The sequence below is a fragment of the Pygoscelis adeliae genome, unplaced genomic scaffold (genome assembly GCF_000699105.1).
Source record: "Pygoscelis adeliae isolate BGI_AS28 unplaced genomic scaffold, ASM69910v1 Scaffold242, whole genome shotgun sequence".
Classification (NCBI taxonomy): Eukaryota; Metazoa; Chordata; class Aves; order Sphenisciformes; family Spheniscidae; genus Pygoscelis; species Pygoscelis adeliae.
In genome coordinates this window covers 3957359-3973956 of record NW_008824369.1, presented here as the reverse complement: position 1 = coordinate 3973956, position 16598 = coordinate 3957359, and the positions used below count along the sequence as shown (strand labels likewise).

Genomic DNA, 16598 nt, shown 5'->3' with positions numbered 1-16598 from the left:
AAAACTCTACAACACTTCAGACTTGACAGACTGATACGGTATTCACCGGTCATCTAAATCAAGATGTTGGGGAATCAAAGCCAGCCTGATTTCAAACACATTCACAAGTAATACTGAAGATCTTTGAAGCCTCTAGGCCTTTTCTGTTTAGATCGCAGATGATGTTTATGGTGACATGCAGAAAGCTACAACATATGAAACTAGAACCATTTAAATGGCAATAAGAAGTTACACAAGAAACAGCAAATGACAACAGAGACCAATAGCCTGCAAACTGCATTGTTATGGGTTGACGGCAGTTCTGGCAAACATCAGTATGCTGCAAAGTCAGTTTTACTGAAAGCCTTCTCAACAAGTGAAAGCTAGCCTATTAAAGACTGACACTCAGGGAATCACCTAGTTTAGTGAAAAAAAAAGTAAAAATCAAAGGCAGCAGAACCTCAGAAAGTAAGCTTTCTGTATTTATGGCATCACTAATTATCACAACATCACAGACAAGAACACCAGCAAGTTAGAACCTAATTGATATACACAGATGATCTGTGTGTAGATAGGGAGGGAAGAGTTTTCATCTAATCTAAAGCAAGTAGGAAAGCACAACCCTGTAGTTAGCACTGGTGTAGGCCTGAAGGAGTCAATAAATGTCATTGTATAACACAAGTCTACCCTTGTTTAGGGCTGCTACATAACAAATGTCTCTATAAACTCCCTTGCAGGCAGCATTACCCATTTGCACTCCAATAGGGTTGGGTACTTTGCATTTTACATGTATTAGATGGTCTTTTCTTGACTATACAAGATAAAGGTTTAATCTAGAGACAACGTGTAAAAATTTAAGGGCTTAACTGAACAGGACACAGGAAGCTCAAAAACCAGATAAGAATAAAAGAACATGTAAAGTTCCAGAGAAAGCCTGTGGAGCAAAGAGCTGACACTAATGCAGACTGGGACGGGCACAAACTTGGAAATCTGAATGCAAGACTTGGAGCAAGAAACTCCTACCTTCACTTATATTACTTGATGCGAAGCCCCATTGAGTTCAGCTGTGCTATTAGTCATATCCTTGAGGATGAGGTTGAAACAACACATAAAATTGTTATACTAGATGAAACAAGTTCATACATCAATAGGCCTCAAAAAGAGCCAGTGCTAAGTCAAAGTATTCGTACACTAATCAATCAGTAATGAACACTCCTGCATTTCTTTCTCCTGTTTTGGCATGTGTGGTTAACATTAATAATTCACAACTATTTTGCTTTCAAAGAAGCATTTAAAGCAATAGGGGAAATGACACATACCTACTGTAGCATACTAGTTTATACATAGGAGGGGGCATAGAAAATTACAGTGAGGACATAACAGTGTTCAAAGGCTATGTGTATTTTATTCATATCACTTCAATTTTCTAACGTGGATACAAAGAGCAATGAACTTCTATAAAGCTATCAGTAGATACAAATAAATAAAAATCTCCTGAAAAATATGTAAGGCTATATTTTCAGCTCTGAAATCAGTCATCGCACATCAGCTAAAGATCCTGTTTACATTACCTTTATTGAGAGTTTTTATTATAAAAACTGCTAAAAAAAATCACTGGATGATTTTTTGCTTTATTCAATGAACTTGTACTAGCTTAATTGACTTCGAAAATTAATCAAAGAAACTGTGATAGATTTACAGAGTGGGGATATAAAATGCAATTAATGACATTTGATAAAGCAAATAAAGATAAAATTCCAATGGAGCACTAATAATTGAATATTAAAACAGTGACATTTACAGTCATTTCTACTTCAGTTCTAAAGAAAGCAGCATTAGAAAGATTGTTCGAAAATACCGAAATGTATTTCAGACTGCTTCGATGCCAGCTGCAACTGTACCCAAAGTTTTAAAGGTGATCCCTGAATACTGGTGAGATGCACACTGCTACTATCTGTATTAAACTGGCTGGAAATTCTGACAATTAGACCATTATACTCATTGTATACTAATCAAGAGCAAAGGGAATTAAGATGTAATTATTAAGAAAATTGTTCAAAATGAAGATTTTTTTTAAAATTATAATACACAAATATTTATTGTGAGCAAAATGTAACATCTGTGAGTGAAATGTAAGTAAATTTTAAACATTAAATGAACATAAATATATTTGAATCTAAAAAGATCAGCACAGAAGGGTTAAACATCATAGATTCCATGTTCAAAATAGCGTGAAGAGTTTGATGTTAATTTGCATAGAAAAAAGAATCAGAAGATGAAGAAACTACTGAAGACAACTCTTCGGGGTCATCAGTTACATAACCAAATTAATTTTCAATTAGAAACCCCCAAATGAATTATTGATATCTTAATAATTCTGTGAAAAATGGAATGTTTCAATTTTATTAACTGAAGACAGGTATAGAGCAAGACACAAGGCTTCACAGGCTGCAGACTCTGGGATTTTTATTTAGATCAAGTATGAGCCCTGTGCATCAGGAAAAAAAAAAATCAATTAGTCACGTTTTAAGGACTCATTAATTCCAATGTTTCTAAACCATCTGAAGATTCATGTCCCAGCCCATACCAGGGTTGCAGCCGCTTTTTGCACAACAGCTGCACAGAACACCCTAAAATTGTCTTAACATGTTTTCTTGGGTTTATTGTTTGTTTTCATTGTCTGATATAACTTTTAAATTATGACAGCACCACACTTATGTTCCAAAGAAAATCTGATTCCTGGCTGCTCAGTTTACCAGCATATTTGAGGAAGACAACTGCAGCAGATGGAGTGGACCTGTCAGTAATTCATACCCAGCACAGAATTAATGAAAAATATAAATATTGTTTTTTTAAAGCAATATTGAACTTAACTCAATCTAACATTTTCAAGGCAGGAGCAACCAGGAAGTAAACTAAGCAGACTGATCCTTTGGGATTTCTTAAGCATAGGGAAAGGAGCATTTTAAATCATACGTTTTAATAGAAGAATTTTTAAAATTTCTCTAGAGCTCAGTGGAAGCCTGTAGGGAACAGCAGCCAATATACAAATAGCAACGTAGATCTCTGCGAGTGGTAGGCAGTTATAATGGTGGATTCAGTATTATGATGTCCTACAAGCATTTCAGCGATAACTTTACCACAGAAGCAGCCAGAGACTAGAACAGATTGATCTGAAAGCGAAGGCGAGTCGGGCCATTGAAACTACAAGCTGTGTATGACGTGCTGCCTGACCAAAGACTATGGTCTGACAGGACGGGAAAAGGCGGCAATGATGGAGACAAGTCATTTTATACACCCAGTTCTTCTAAGTATCTGAACATGTCAACAGGCACCTAATGAGGTTTTCATCACTTCAATTTATCACAGCCAGAATTTAGCACTTAGATACACTCTGGGACTTTTAATTGCAGCCTTCCTAATTGTCCAAATTCTTTAAAAATAAGTCTGGTGCAAATAATCTCTAAGTTTGATCTAAAGCTTAGCTGGATTTCCATTAATAATGTTTTTTTATGTGAAAATACCAAAATTGGCTCTACAAGTGGATAACTCCCAAAAGTTAGATATTTATTAGGTTATTAGTCTACCAGATTACACAATAAATAGATAATACTAGGTTATAAAAACATCATAAAATGAAAATCAAGGTAACCTGATTAAGCTTTCTCTTAGAAGGCTGCCATCTGCTCATGAACCAGCGTGCAATGTTTTAGTACCTAGGCCTTCATAAAGCCTCTTTTCCAATATTAACTCTAGCTAATACAAATATCAATCCCTCTTTATAAGATATTTTTAAACAGAAAACCTCCGTTCCCCTTTTAAAAACTTTTGTCCAAATTACACAGCAAGCACCGATCTTTCTCCATGAGCCAGCCACCACACAGTAGCAGGGATGTTAATAGAAAAGAGAGATATTATGGAGTAATAACAACATAATTACTGAAAGACTTCCCCCCATGGATTTCCCCTTTTGGAAAAAACATACAGACACATTGCGGTTAAAAACACAGTTGTTCAAGTGAAATCCTGACTTGGAGTAGTGTATGCATGGCTTAACAGAGCAAGCATTTCACCACCCATGTCTCTTCCAATTCTGATGGGGAATTATTAATCAAAATTATTTAAATACATGTCTTCCACAAACAGTCCGTGTTTTTCAGAACTCAATCACAGAGCAAAATATTAGCTTACGTGCTACAGAGCAACATGTCCATAGCAACAAAGCACTAAGAGCTGTGACTGGTTGCCAGTTTCACAAAATATTATTCAGGTTCCAGGTATACTGTTACTGCAAATCAACCATCTATTAATAAAAATTTTATACTTACACAGCCACTGAATATTAAGTATAACTACACAAATTAATGCATTGATTTTACAATCAATGCTAGTTTATACTACCGCTTCTCTAGCTATGGCATGGCACGTGCTTCTGGGAAGTGGCTGGGATTTCTAGTCATGAAAGCATCCCCAGGTTACACAGGAATAACCAAGACAGTCCTAATTGCCAGGCAGAGGTTGAATACTCTTGTGAAATGAAGGAAGGCTAGCTATTGACGGGTTTAGCAGATACATTTCCAGGAGGAAATGAGAGAAGTGGCAGAATTTCCATGTTTTAAGCTCAGCTTCCCTATTCTCTAGCACCAGTTTTGGAGCTTGCAAGGTCTTGGTTTAGTAAGGCTATAGACATTATTCCCCACATTTGTTCCTGAACGCATTACACACAACCTGTTTTGTGTAAAGCAAGTGTAAGGCTAGAACAGAAGTGGATGGAAAACTGTACTTGACAAATCAGTGATCTACTACCTGGTTGGAAAGTTATATCTGGTAAAAACCCCCAGGGTCTGTCTTTGGCCTGGCATTATTTAATATTTTCACTGGTGTTTGTTGACTGAATCTAGATTTCACTTACTAAATCTGCAGATAAAGTCCCAAAGACTCTGGAAGACAGAATTAGAATTCCAAACGCAGAAGACCTGTTCAAGCCTCTCCACAAGACTGAGGTTTGCAGTTCAATGAAGAAATTCAAAACACTGTATTTGAGAAGGAGTAACGGACTGCAAAACAGACAAACCTCACAAGAGGGTGTGCAAATAGCAGCATCATTGGAAAATTTAAGAAATAACCCTGTTTCTCACCCAGTGTAGCCTCCACTCAGTTCTGGCTATCAGATTTAAACATGTGAGCTAGTCAAGAAGAATCAAAAACACCCCAAAACCACACCAGAACCATCCACTCCCCTCCCCGCAACCATCCAACCCCAAAGAATAATCCAGAAAGCATGAAATGCAGGAGGACACTCAAAAAACAAGAGCTGTCACAAGTGCCTTCATATACATATAGGACTGTTAGAAAAAAAGTATCTCAGATTTAAGCAGAATCATCAAATATTGAGTCTTGTTATAAAATTCTTAGCAGTTCACCCTCGGAAAAGCTTATTTTTAGTCTTTGGAGATATCTGAGCATCCGTTCTGGGACCCTCTGAGTTATCCCAAATATATATTTAAAATCATGCTCATATCAAGCAATTACTGGTCTAGAGATTACAAAAACCCACAAAACAAAACCCAAGATAATCACTACATAACTGATCATGAAAGAGATGTTTGCAGTGAGAGACAATGCTACAATCCAGAAGCAAGCAATTACAGTAAAAAACTAAGGAATAATATTCATAAGTGCGCTACTTGTGTTAAAATGTTTTTCTCCCCCCAGGTTTTCAGCAGCTTCAATTCTTATTTAATGCAACTTAATTATCATCACACAACTCTACGCCTTTGTTTTGGTTGGGTTTTTTTTTTTTATTATTACATTTTAAGCAACAAGACTTAGTACAGCTGATATAAGTATCTACATGTTCTTACATCACAGCTCTTGGGTGTTCTCTTACTGAACCACACGGATGTGTACCTGGATGTGCTACTCCAGCAACAGCAGTTCTCAAACTAGAAGAAAAATCCAGACTTTCAAGACAAAATATACATCTCAGTCAACAACAGAAACCAAAGACTTGGAATAAGATAAGTCAGTTTTCTCTAGTCTCCTCTTCTTATAAAACTCTTACTGCATTCAAGATGTTTATCAAAACTCTCTCCAGTTTATCGTATAATCAACACATTGAACTCCACTCGTGACATCACTATCTGTTGCTACGGTCATAGCTAGCAACCACTGGAAAGGAGGATAGAGGAAATTTTTTAATATAAATGGGTTATTTAAAGAAAACATTGCAGTTAAGAAGTATCATAGGTTGTTGATCTACACAGCTGGCTGACTTCACTGACAGCAAGCACAAAGACTATTTGTAATCATTTGGGATTTTATGGTTCAATTTTCAGATACAGACAGACATGAATATTACTCCACTTTACGATATTTCTCCCGAATTGAAGGTGCTGTGGTTTTTTTTAAACACTGATTTTTCTCCCTTCACCGTGAAAGGAAAACTTCTGTTATTAAATTATATCTTCACTTCTGATAAAACATGTCAGTATAATAGTATGTGGTATAGTGGTTTGTAGTCAAGTATTAAAGAGATTCCTGTTGAATATTATATCTTCATACCATTACTTCACCGAGATACATATACTACAGAATAAAAACAAATGTAAGGCATGACTGTGAACTGCACTAACTATAAAACAAATTAGCAGCGGCACAGCCCTGTCACAGGGCAATGCACTGAAGAGATAATTGATTATATGACAATGACAAAGAAAACTTCAACCTCTTAACAACATGTTTAACAGAAATATTTAGACATGTCAGAACTGTGCCTACTTAGGTGCTCCCAACTTCTGTTTATTCATGTTCCTGAATCTGCCTCAGCACCACCTCTGCCATTTTATTCCTGATTCCACACCTATCTCATTCGAAACCATCTCCATTTTCACATAGGTATAGTGAGAATAAGATCTGGCACAGCTGTTGCTGTATAAACATACCCGGTCTCAGGGACTCAAAAAAAATCTGTATCACAGCAACTGAAGTATCCACACATTTGGAAATAAAATTTGAAATCTCGGATGGGTCAATGCAAATCCCTAATACATTTGGTCAGTTTTCTCAGTTGAAACAAGTCCTTCTTCAGCAGCTAAATACATGCACATGAGTATATTTAAAACTGATATACTAAGTACACAGAGCATTGACAGAAATCATCTGGCTATAATCACAATACGTAATGGCAGCTGCATATCACCGAAGATGAAACAGCCACACACGTTGTGGAAGACCTCAGGAGGAAAGCACCTTCAATGGCTGTTTATTATCACATGAGCCAAAGGCATTCTTTTTCTCCTAGTGCCAGAAAAGTATATATCCCTCATACAAACACTACAACCAAAACACGCCACGCTAGCCCTGTGAGAACAGTACCGAACTAGCTGCTCAACTCCTTTAGGTGACCCAAAATACAAGTATGTTGAAAGAAACGGGAGAGTTTCAGGGGATAGGAAAATTTGTACAGCCATAACTTATTACAGTCTTGTTTTGAGGGGTAGTAGGGAGTGTTATGCTCCAGAACTAACAGTCTAGTTGTCCATTAGTTTTTAGATGCATTACTTCTCCTTTTAATAGTACCAAATCTTTAAATAAAGAGCATGGATACGGTAAAAAAGTAGCAAGTGACCCAAGCATCAACCTCTGTGGCTGCCAAAGAGCAGTGGTACTGGGTACCAATACAGCAATTTATTTAGACAAGTTTTACTATGAAAGATAATTAGAGATTTAGTGGCCTGGATCAATACAACTGCTAGTGCTATCTAGGTACAGTACTGCAGTTAGCTGAGACTAGCATTTGTGTTACTGCTGTAAATTCATTGTACAGTGTTATTATACAGTATCTTAGGTTTGTTATCTACATCAAAATAGGGATTTTGTGTAGTTATTTCTACTCACACACCATTAAGACATATACTGTTGCACGAATTGAGCACAGGCCTGGGAGCCAAGTATATCTAGGTTTTACCAGTGATATGTAGCCTCGGGTGAGCTATTTAGCCTTTTGGTCTGTATGTTTCTCCAAGAGAGAAAAAGGATAATACACATACGTATTTCTTTGTATGCTGAAAAATTTATCTAGAGGCTTAAATAGTTAATACCTCTAGCACTCAAAAGATGTAGAGGGTTATGTAAGTGCTAAATCTTAATACTCTTTACTTTCCCCCCTTGCATTTCAGTTTGACTATCAGGCATTTTGTTACAACTTTCAGCAAAGCAACTTCTTGCTTTCTGTTTTTCAACTGCTTTAACATCTCCTGAATTATACACACCGGGCAGGTGAGCATTGCTTTCCAAATGCCGGTCTTCTAGTAACTCATGGTATGGCACTACTTCTTTCAGCAGAATCCCCTCATACTGAGTACAGATGTGTTTAGTAACAAACACATCTACCACAGACTCTGTAAAAATCCTGGTTATTATTGAAAATAATACAGGGGAAGAAAATTTCAAGTCAGTCAATCACAGACTTCTTTTTAATGCCATTAATGCAAACATTTCAAAGCACTTCAAGTTAGTGACAATAAAACATAAAGAAAACACTGGTTAAAAAAACCAAATAAGCAGAACTTCAGCAGAAATTTAAAAGAAAGCAGTGACTCCCTACTTCTATCATAAATAGGCCATGCAATGACATAAAAGCAAAGCCAGGCTGGATACATGCAACTATATGTTGAACATACATATGAAGCCAAACGCTGGAAACTTTGGAATAAAAAGAAAACTGCGTAACATCACAGCAGCATTGTGTGTTATTGTTTCTACCCAAACATGATTTTCTGTCAATACTGTGTGAAACAGAGCACAGTAAACAACTCGAAAAATATTACTCTATCAATAGCATTTTATCTGTTCCGTTAGGTATACGTTACTAGTCAAAAATAATACAAGCTGAAAATTTTTTAAAAAGAAAAGGAGAAATTCCTCTTTCCTATAAGTGAGGCAAATATACACAAAGCTGTTGTGTAGCAAAGCCACAGAATTCCAAAAGGTAGAAAGCGAAGTTATAAGAGGATTTATGTAAGAGATTGAGAAGACAAATGCAATTATATCTAAACCTAATCATTTGATCATCCCTTTCCCAGGAAAAGTAATACTACTTATATTAAAATGTATGAAACCTCAATGTGAACATTAGCGTCTTTTAAAACAATGTCTCCTGGAAGATAGCCTTTAGACATTCAGAAGTATAGTTCCCTTTTGGGATCCATCTGTATGTTGTATTTGAAACCTGGTTGCAGCCCTTGACTCCAAAACTCGTAAAGAACACTTCAGTGGCCAACTAAAATGTAAATAATGCATGACTAAAGGAGCAACAGACCATATAGATTTTTTTTTTTTGCTTTCAATTGGATGGTGTTGCCAAAACCAGGAAGATAGGTAACCTATCAACTCTATTTATTTTTAAATTACTCAAAATCAATACACAGATGTGTTTGTATGACTTACTGCTTATTTGACTTCTGAGGCTAATGACACAAATTTCCTTGCGGTGGAGCAGGGACATATATTCAGGACTCCTGGCTGTAAAGCTTAAGGAAGTCAGAAGGCCAAAGCTTGTATAGTAAATCCTGCCAGTCCTCTGGTAGAATGACAGCAACTTCTACTTTAGAAATAGTCCCAGAGGTAACATAGAAGGCAAAGAACTTCAACTCCCTTCCTTCCAATACTGAAGCTATAAGCACCACACATTCCCTCTAATGAAGAGCAATAGAGACCGTGCATCTGAGAGACTGCCTTGTTTACATTTGCTGGATGAACCATAAACACTACGCCTATTGAGCAGCCAAATGAAACCCTGAAGTGTCAGTAGATGCAGTTTGGTTTCTTTGATTTTATGGCTACAATATGCTTTGCAGAGCATTTTTATTTTCAGTGCTGAAGAAACACTCAGCTATGAGTTACATGGCAAAAGAACTCACAAATCCTGGAAAACATGCATGCGTATCACCAGCCTAGCTTATATTCCCAGGGTTGTGAACAGAATGCTCAACATCTTGCCGATGCAAGTAATTCTACATAATAGTTAGACCAGAACAGAAAACCTCTGATGCCCCCAAAGTCCTTGCTGCAATCCGTCTTCACATATTTATCTCCTTACTCGCAGACATTTCTGCTGCAGAGGTTTTAGGGATTTGCTCCTGCAACGCAGCAAAATGCTGCTCCCTGCCATTCCCCTCATCTGGAGAAGAGGTGCTATTACTGAGTTAATGGACAGTAGACACAACAGTTCCATCACCTTCAGTTACTGACTCTTTTTATCCACTTCGCCCTGTAATGAGGATCTCTACTTGCTCACATTTATGCAACGGCAGCATCAGCTATCCCTTAATCCTGTAACACATTAAAATGGAAAGATAGATGCAGGAAAACATTAAAATGCCCTTATCACTTGGCTGCAGGGATATAAACTTAAAATAGGAGATTGTTTTTCTGTTGAAAACAAGCAAATAAATACATTTACTGAATTTTCTTCTTAAATAATCCTTATGAGCATTGAAAGGATGCTTTGATTATTACTGTAAAGATAAACAATGAAACATTCCATTATATCTCACCTAGGTTAGATAGAAACAAATTCAATTCTTTCCTGTACATGTTTTTCCCAGGTGCATTAACACACTTCTTTAGATTCAAGAACCAACTTTTATTACAAGCTGAGTATGTAGGGAATGGGGAGGGAGGGAAAGTGAAAACAGAATGAACAGAATGCTAATGAGAAAGAAAAATACAACGCCGACAGCCAATCCCTTTAATTAGATGGACGTCTACATTTTTAACTTCCAAGTTCTTAATCCTGTCGTTAGTGAACTCTGAAGATGGAAAACAGAAACAATGCTCAAATAAACCCTCCAGGCTACTTTGCTAAAGCAAATGTGAAAATTAACCTCTTCTCTCCTAAGATGAAAATATGGTATGAAAAGAATGACAAAAAAAGGGTCGTACGAGAGCCAGAGCAATGAGGCCAATGATAGCGATGTACAAACTTCAGAATGAAATCTTGAAAACAGAGCTAAGGAACAGGAGATATAGAACAAGACAGTTATGCAGGGCAGTTAGGTAGACTTCTTGTTTTCTTTCCTATATTCTCTACCCAAAAACTAATAGCTAACACATATATTTGGTTATCCTGCAGCCCTTCCTGAATCAAGTAATACAATAAGAAAAATTACCATCTGCAACAAGTCTCGTTAACTTATTAATAATAATGGAACAGAAAGACAGTTTCTTGCATGTTTGTAGTACTTAGTAAGATAAATCCTCATTTGTTGATAATAACCTTTACACAAAGGACAGAAATAAGTTCACATAGTAGCCTTGTTTTGAGGCAGCAAAAACACATTGTGCAAGGGCTTAATATTTAACCCAGAACAGAAGCTGAACACATACCCAGGGATTGTAACTTTTCTTAAAGCTAAAACAATTACGCAGGAAAGCAGGCTCACAGTTACTCAATATGTACGTCTACACTTCAGCTCAATACACTCTGCAAAGTTAGAGAGACCACTGGGAAAGAGAAAGTGACGGCATGGCTCATTTCTAATTGAGTACCTGTGTATGAGAATGAGCAGAAGAGTGGGTACACATCCACACTAAAACACACAGATACGCATCTCGGGAGATGTGTCAGAGCTGCTTCTTGATTGATCCCTCTGCCAACTGAAGTACTGAAGTTCCTCCTTCAGCCCATTCAACAGCCTGAGTTTTTGAAGTAGATACTTTAAATTCTGTTCCCCAGTGCCTCAAATGAGCTAGTAGCGCCTAACACGAAGGTAGGGATTATTATAATCACAGAATCAAATTTTAAGACCTAATGATACTGCTCTACAGATAACTTCAGCGTTCTCAGTTTAGATTACTTCACCTAAAAGGTCATGAATGCAACTCGTACCTTTTCCTCCCTCTTTCTTTACTCTTCACTACAGAGTGGCAACTGGAAAGGAATACTTGAAAATGCGAGTTACCTTGCAAGAGCAGAAGCAGCACCAACACCACTAACACCATCTCACTGGTTTTCCTCCTAAAGCAGCAGAGGGACTGTCAGTTTAAAGAAACTCTTCACTCCAACAGCACTGGAAACAGAAGGGAAAAACTCTCCACCAAAATCAAACCCTTCAGTAATGGAATTTTTTTCTAAATTCTCATTGCCACTCAGAAGCAAAATCTCTGATGCCTCAAGGATGTATCAAAATAACATTTGTTGGTAATCTCTATGGCAAGAACAGCATTCATATAAAGCGTTTTCCTAAGAAACACAATTCTCTCTTTCCCATATAAAGCAGCTGGAGGTTTACTAGAGTTGCTGAACCACCTGAAACCCTACTCTTCCACCCCATCATCATTTTCTGCTATACACGCTTCCAGCCCGTGACACAGCGGTGACTCCGTAAACGTGCAGCCCATGCTGCTCAGTCTGTTACGTGTCCCAACCCCGAGACAAACTGCCAGTGAACCCACTTATGGGAGCCTGCAGCAATACGTAAAGGATAATGTTAAGATGACCTATGAAAATGAATGAGCAAACCCCAGAGCTCTGAATTTCAATGCTTTATTGCTTTAAACCATATTTCATCCACTTAATGTAGATTTAAAACAGGTCCCCGGGACTGCTTTCAACAAGAATGTACTTTAAGAAAAAAAAAGGACATAAAACATTTGCTGAAATACCATTGTAATTCTACATGTCTAACATTTCCACATTTGCATTACTTTCTGCAAACATTTACTTGTAGTACCAGCAACTGCAAAATTATGCATGTTTGTTGTTCAACTGAAATTACCTGACAGGGTAAAATGGTGCAGAGGCCAACCAGTCAGCATTAAAACAACAGCTGCTCTATTGCACTATACTGCAGAAGTACAAATACAGTCTGCATTGCAAAGCAGCACCTGAAGACAAACATGCCACTTTGAGTAGCAGAACTAACAAGGCCTCTTCTCTCACGAGTTGCATCTTACGTCCCTAAATCTTCCCACCATCACCACCAAAAAATAATAATCGACCAGAACCCTTACCTTCTTTAACATCTGACACTACAGCCCCACCACCTTCTTTGCTACCTCCAGCTATAAAAAGCCCTGGAAGACTTTCCACTCTGCCTTCGATCCTCTCTCCAAGCAGCCCTCCTTTTCCAGCAGTCAGCCCCAACCCTCTGAGCTTTTGCTTCCTCCACCTCCTCTGACTGCGTGGCTGAGCAAGTGGTAGCACCTGCAGCTCATTTGGTGATAAGGGCAGGCTGCTGGACTGAACTCAGCTCAGCTGAGCCCAGCTGGCAACAGGCTTTCTAGCAGTGGGGTACTGCTTTGGGTCTTTTTCCTCTAACCCAACATCCGATTCCATTAAGATTGTCGGAACTTCTATTTGTACCCTCTGCTCAGTGGGGTTAATTTTGTCCCACAGAGTCAAAAAGATTTTGCAGAACAAACCAGAGGCAGGTGTGGACAAACAGAACCAACAATACTACATAAGCTTCAGTCTTTTAGGAGGTCCACACCATGCCAGATCCCATTTGTTTCTTGGTAGCTGTACTACTGTGCACAGCCTTGCATTGAGTCCTCTGGATAATAATCTATCTTTGCATGACAAAGTCCAGCGCTCCCATCATCTCAGAGCAGAAAGATCCAGAACTGAAATCCATGCTTACATGACTTTTTTCATGTCGGATACAGGTCCACATAAACTTCTGATCCCAGGATATATAGTCTATATATATACCTCTCTATCTAGTCTATATCTATAGAATAGATATATAAAAAGATATCTATATCTACAGAATATATCTATATATAATCCACATCTATAATAAGAAATGTGTAATATATTCTATATCTACAAGACAAGTTTTTGTTTGGAGGTTTGAGTTATGGAATCTAAGCTACTGTTAATTCAAAAAGACACCACTGAAATTATATTTTACTCTAGCCTTTTTATTTGTGTCCTCACACTGACTGTGTTTCATTCTTTAAATAGTCAGTTGCTTCAGGAGCTCAAAGGAGAAGAAAAACGTGTTACTGTTGAGGATACGCCTGCTCGCCTATTTAAGCTTTAAGCTTTGCTTCCAACAGCCAAATAAGTAGCAGGAAAGTGGAAGGTTAAAAACTTTGCATTTCATCTCTGCCAAAACAGTAAAAGAAAAATGAGATTGCTGAATAGCTGACAATGACTGCAGAATCAACACAGCAGTGATCTGCCTATAAGCTGCAAAGGGCAAAACCAAGGCATCTGCTTAAAGGCTTGTACCAACTGTGGGATAAAAAGAGTAAGGAAGCCACAATAAAACATAATTATTACAGGAGCTATAATTATGGCATTATTCTTTGGTGTATTCAATGTTGTGCACATTAAACGTTGTACACTGTGACTAACGATTATATGCTTACTCAGAACCCTTAATGTCCTTAAAATACAGGTATTTTTCATGTATTAAGAAGAAATTCCACATAATTTTTGTCCTAAGGATCTGCAGTTGAAATAGATGGACAACATTCTGTGAGTCTTCTGCAAATTTAAATCTCAAAGCTTTGGAAACTGTGTATGTTTACAGCCACCGCACGTCAATTTTCAGTACTTTTTGAAACAATAATCCACCATCTTGACCTCAAGAAAACAAAATGTAACCTCTGAGTGGTCAGTAGTGGATGTGTTCTGTGTTACCATCTATAAGAATTACCCATAAATAGCTACCTCCAATTACACTGATTGTAGTAGGTCTCTAAGAAGTCTAAAAAACTTCAGATACATGCTAACATTCTTCAGTAGTAACAAGCAAAAGATTCTTATTTCTGCAATAAGAAATAGCAGGAAGCATGATTCACTTAAGTGTCAACGTAGCATAAAACATAGTAGTTTCTACTAAACTATTTTTCTATAAACCGTGCAGCCAGCAACCATGTAAAGAAGACAGATTTTAGTATGCAATGTAGTATAACAGGGGCCAGACATATAGTTTTCAGTGTGGTATAAAGATATAGATGAAAAAGTATTAGATTTCTCCAGTATGCATTGAGGCTTTACTACAGTAAATATTGGCAATGGATTTATTACATTCTGCGCATTGCATCCTTACCTGAATGGAGAGCACTACAACTTGATGTATCTGTTTTTCATACTAGAAAAGACTGACATTTTAAAACAGCTTATTTAAATTTTTTGTCAACAGTTTGGGCTGTTGTAAGATTGCTAATGGTTTTGCTCAAAATTTGACTTTTTCCACCACAAACATTTAATCACCGGAATCTCAAAACAGAAGAAACAGCTTCCAAGACTGCTGGTCTACCCATCATATCAGGATGGGAATCTTGCAGATCTTACAAATTATTTCCCTTTAGCGTTGAACGGCTGATAACTCTTCTCAAAGTACAATTGTCCAGTTTTCCATCCCTTTCCTAGTAACTTCTGGCAGACCAGACTTTCTTACAACCTACGAGGCAGTATCAAAAGCCTTGCCAAAATTAAGATGCGTGACATCTGCTGCTCCACTCGTACCTACAGAGCCTGCTACCAAACCACAGAAGGGTTCAACACAATCCATTTCTGACTATATATATTGGTTGTTAAATGACCTTTCTTCTTTTGTTTAGGAGATTACAATTAGTTTCTTTGGTTGCCTATTACAGTACTTTTCCAGGAATGAGAAGTAAACTGACTGACATTTAATTTCCAGATTTCTTTTTCCCCTTCCTAAAAATAGGCATGACATTTCCTGGTGTTTTGTGTCCCGAGCTCACATTCTGCATTCATTCCCCGGGATAACTGCTAATAATTCCAAAAGTGATTGGTAGGTTCTCTACATAAGCTAGATAAACTTCACCTGGCCAATTGATTAAGAAATATTTAAGGTATGACATCAAGTAAGAGGGATGGTTATATATGTAATAAAGATGAAATATTGCTTGTTTTCAAAAGCACTGTGATGTTCTCATGTTTTTTATTGTTACTTATTTCCAGTTTATTATCTCAGCAACACTGAATGCTCTATGTTCTAGCTAGCTGGAGAGCACTTCTGATCCTCAGGATATGGTTTGTGGCCTTGAAAGGGTATTGAGTTAAGAAGAAAATTAATATCAACTAAATTAAGCCTCTCAATGCATGCCTTACTTTTTTAAACTGAAGCTAAATCATGTTTCATAATGCTTCCCCGTGCCTCCATGGCTTTTGTGTCTCTGTGAGCAATCCAGTGACGGGTGCTCTGAGCATTTGCTGCTTGCTCTTTGCTGCATCTGCTCACAGTTCTCCATCTGGATGACTCCAGTCATCAAGAGAAGTCCCAAGGTAAACCTTTGACTCTGGGAGCTCCTGAGAAAGTAATTTAGATGCTTGTTAGAGTAGCTGCTCAAAATAAGAGATTTCTTCATCCCATGCTTCATAACACTCCAGATCAGGACGGAGGGAATGAAGAACATTAAAACCAGTGAGAGTTTTCTGCCTGTCTTGGGTGATGCCAACAGATCAAAATACACCAAGCCCCATGTCTGGAAACCAGTCTCGCTCTTTTACTGCTATAGAAAATGTGGGGAAGGAGGGAGAAATGTGAAGAGAACTTGGGATTGTTTTCTGCAGTTAGGGTGCAAAGGAGAATGTGACAAAGAATGTGCTCCATAGCATTGCCTGGGGCCTC

General features: G+C 37.7%; 1 protein-coding gene across 1 annotated transcript in view; it reads right to left on the bottom strand.

Moving 5' to 3' along the window:
* SDK1 (sidekick cell adhesion molecule 1) overlaps positions 1 to 16598 on the bottom strand; it is a 422744-nt gene that overhangs the window by 217427 nt on the left and 188719 nt on the right. The window lies entirely within an intron of this gene.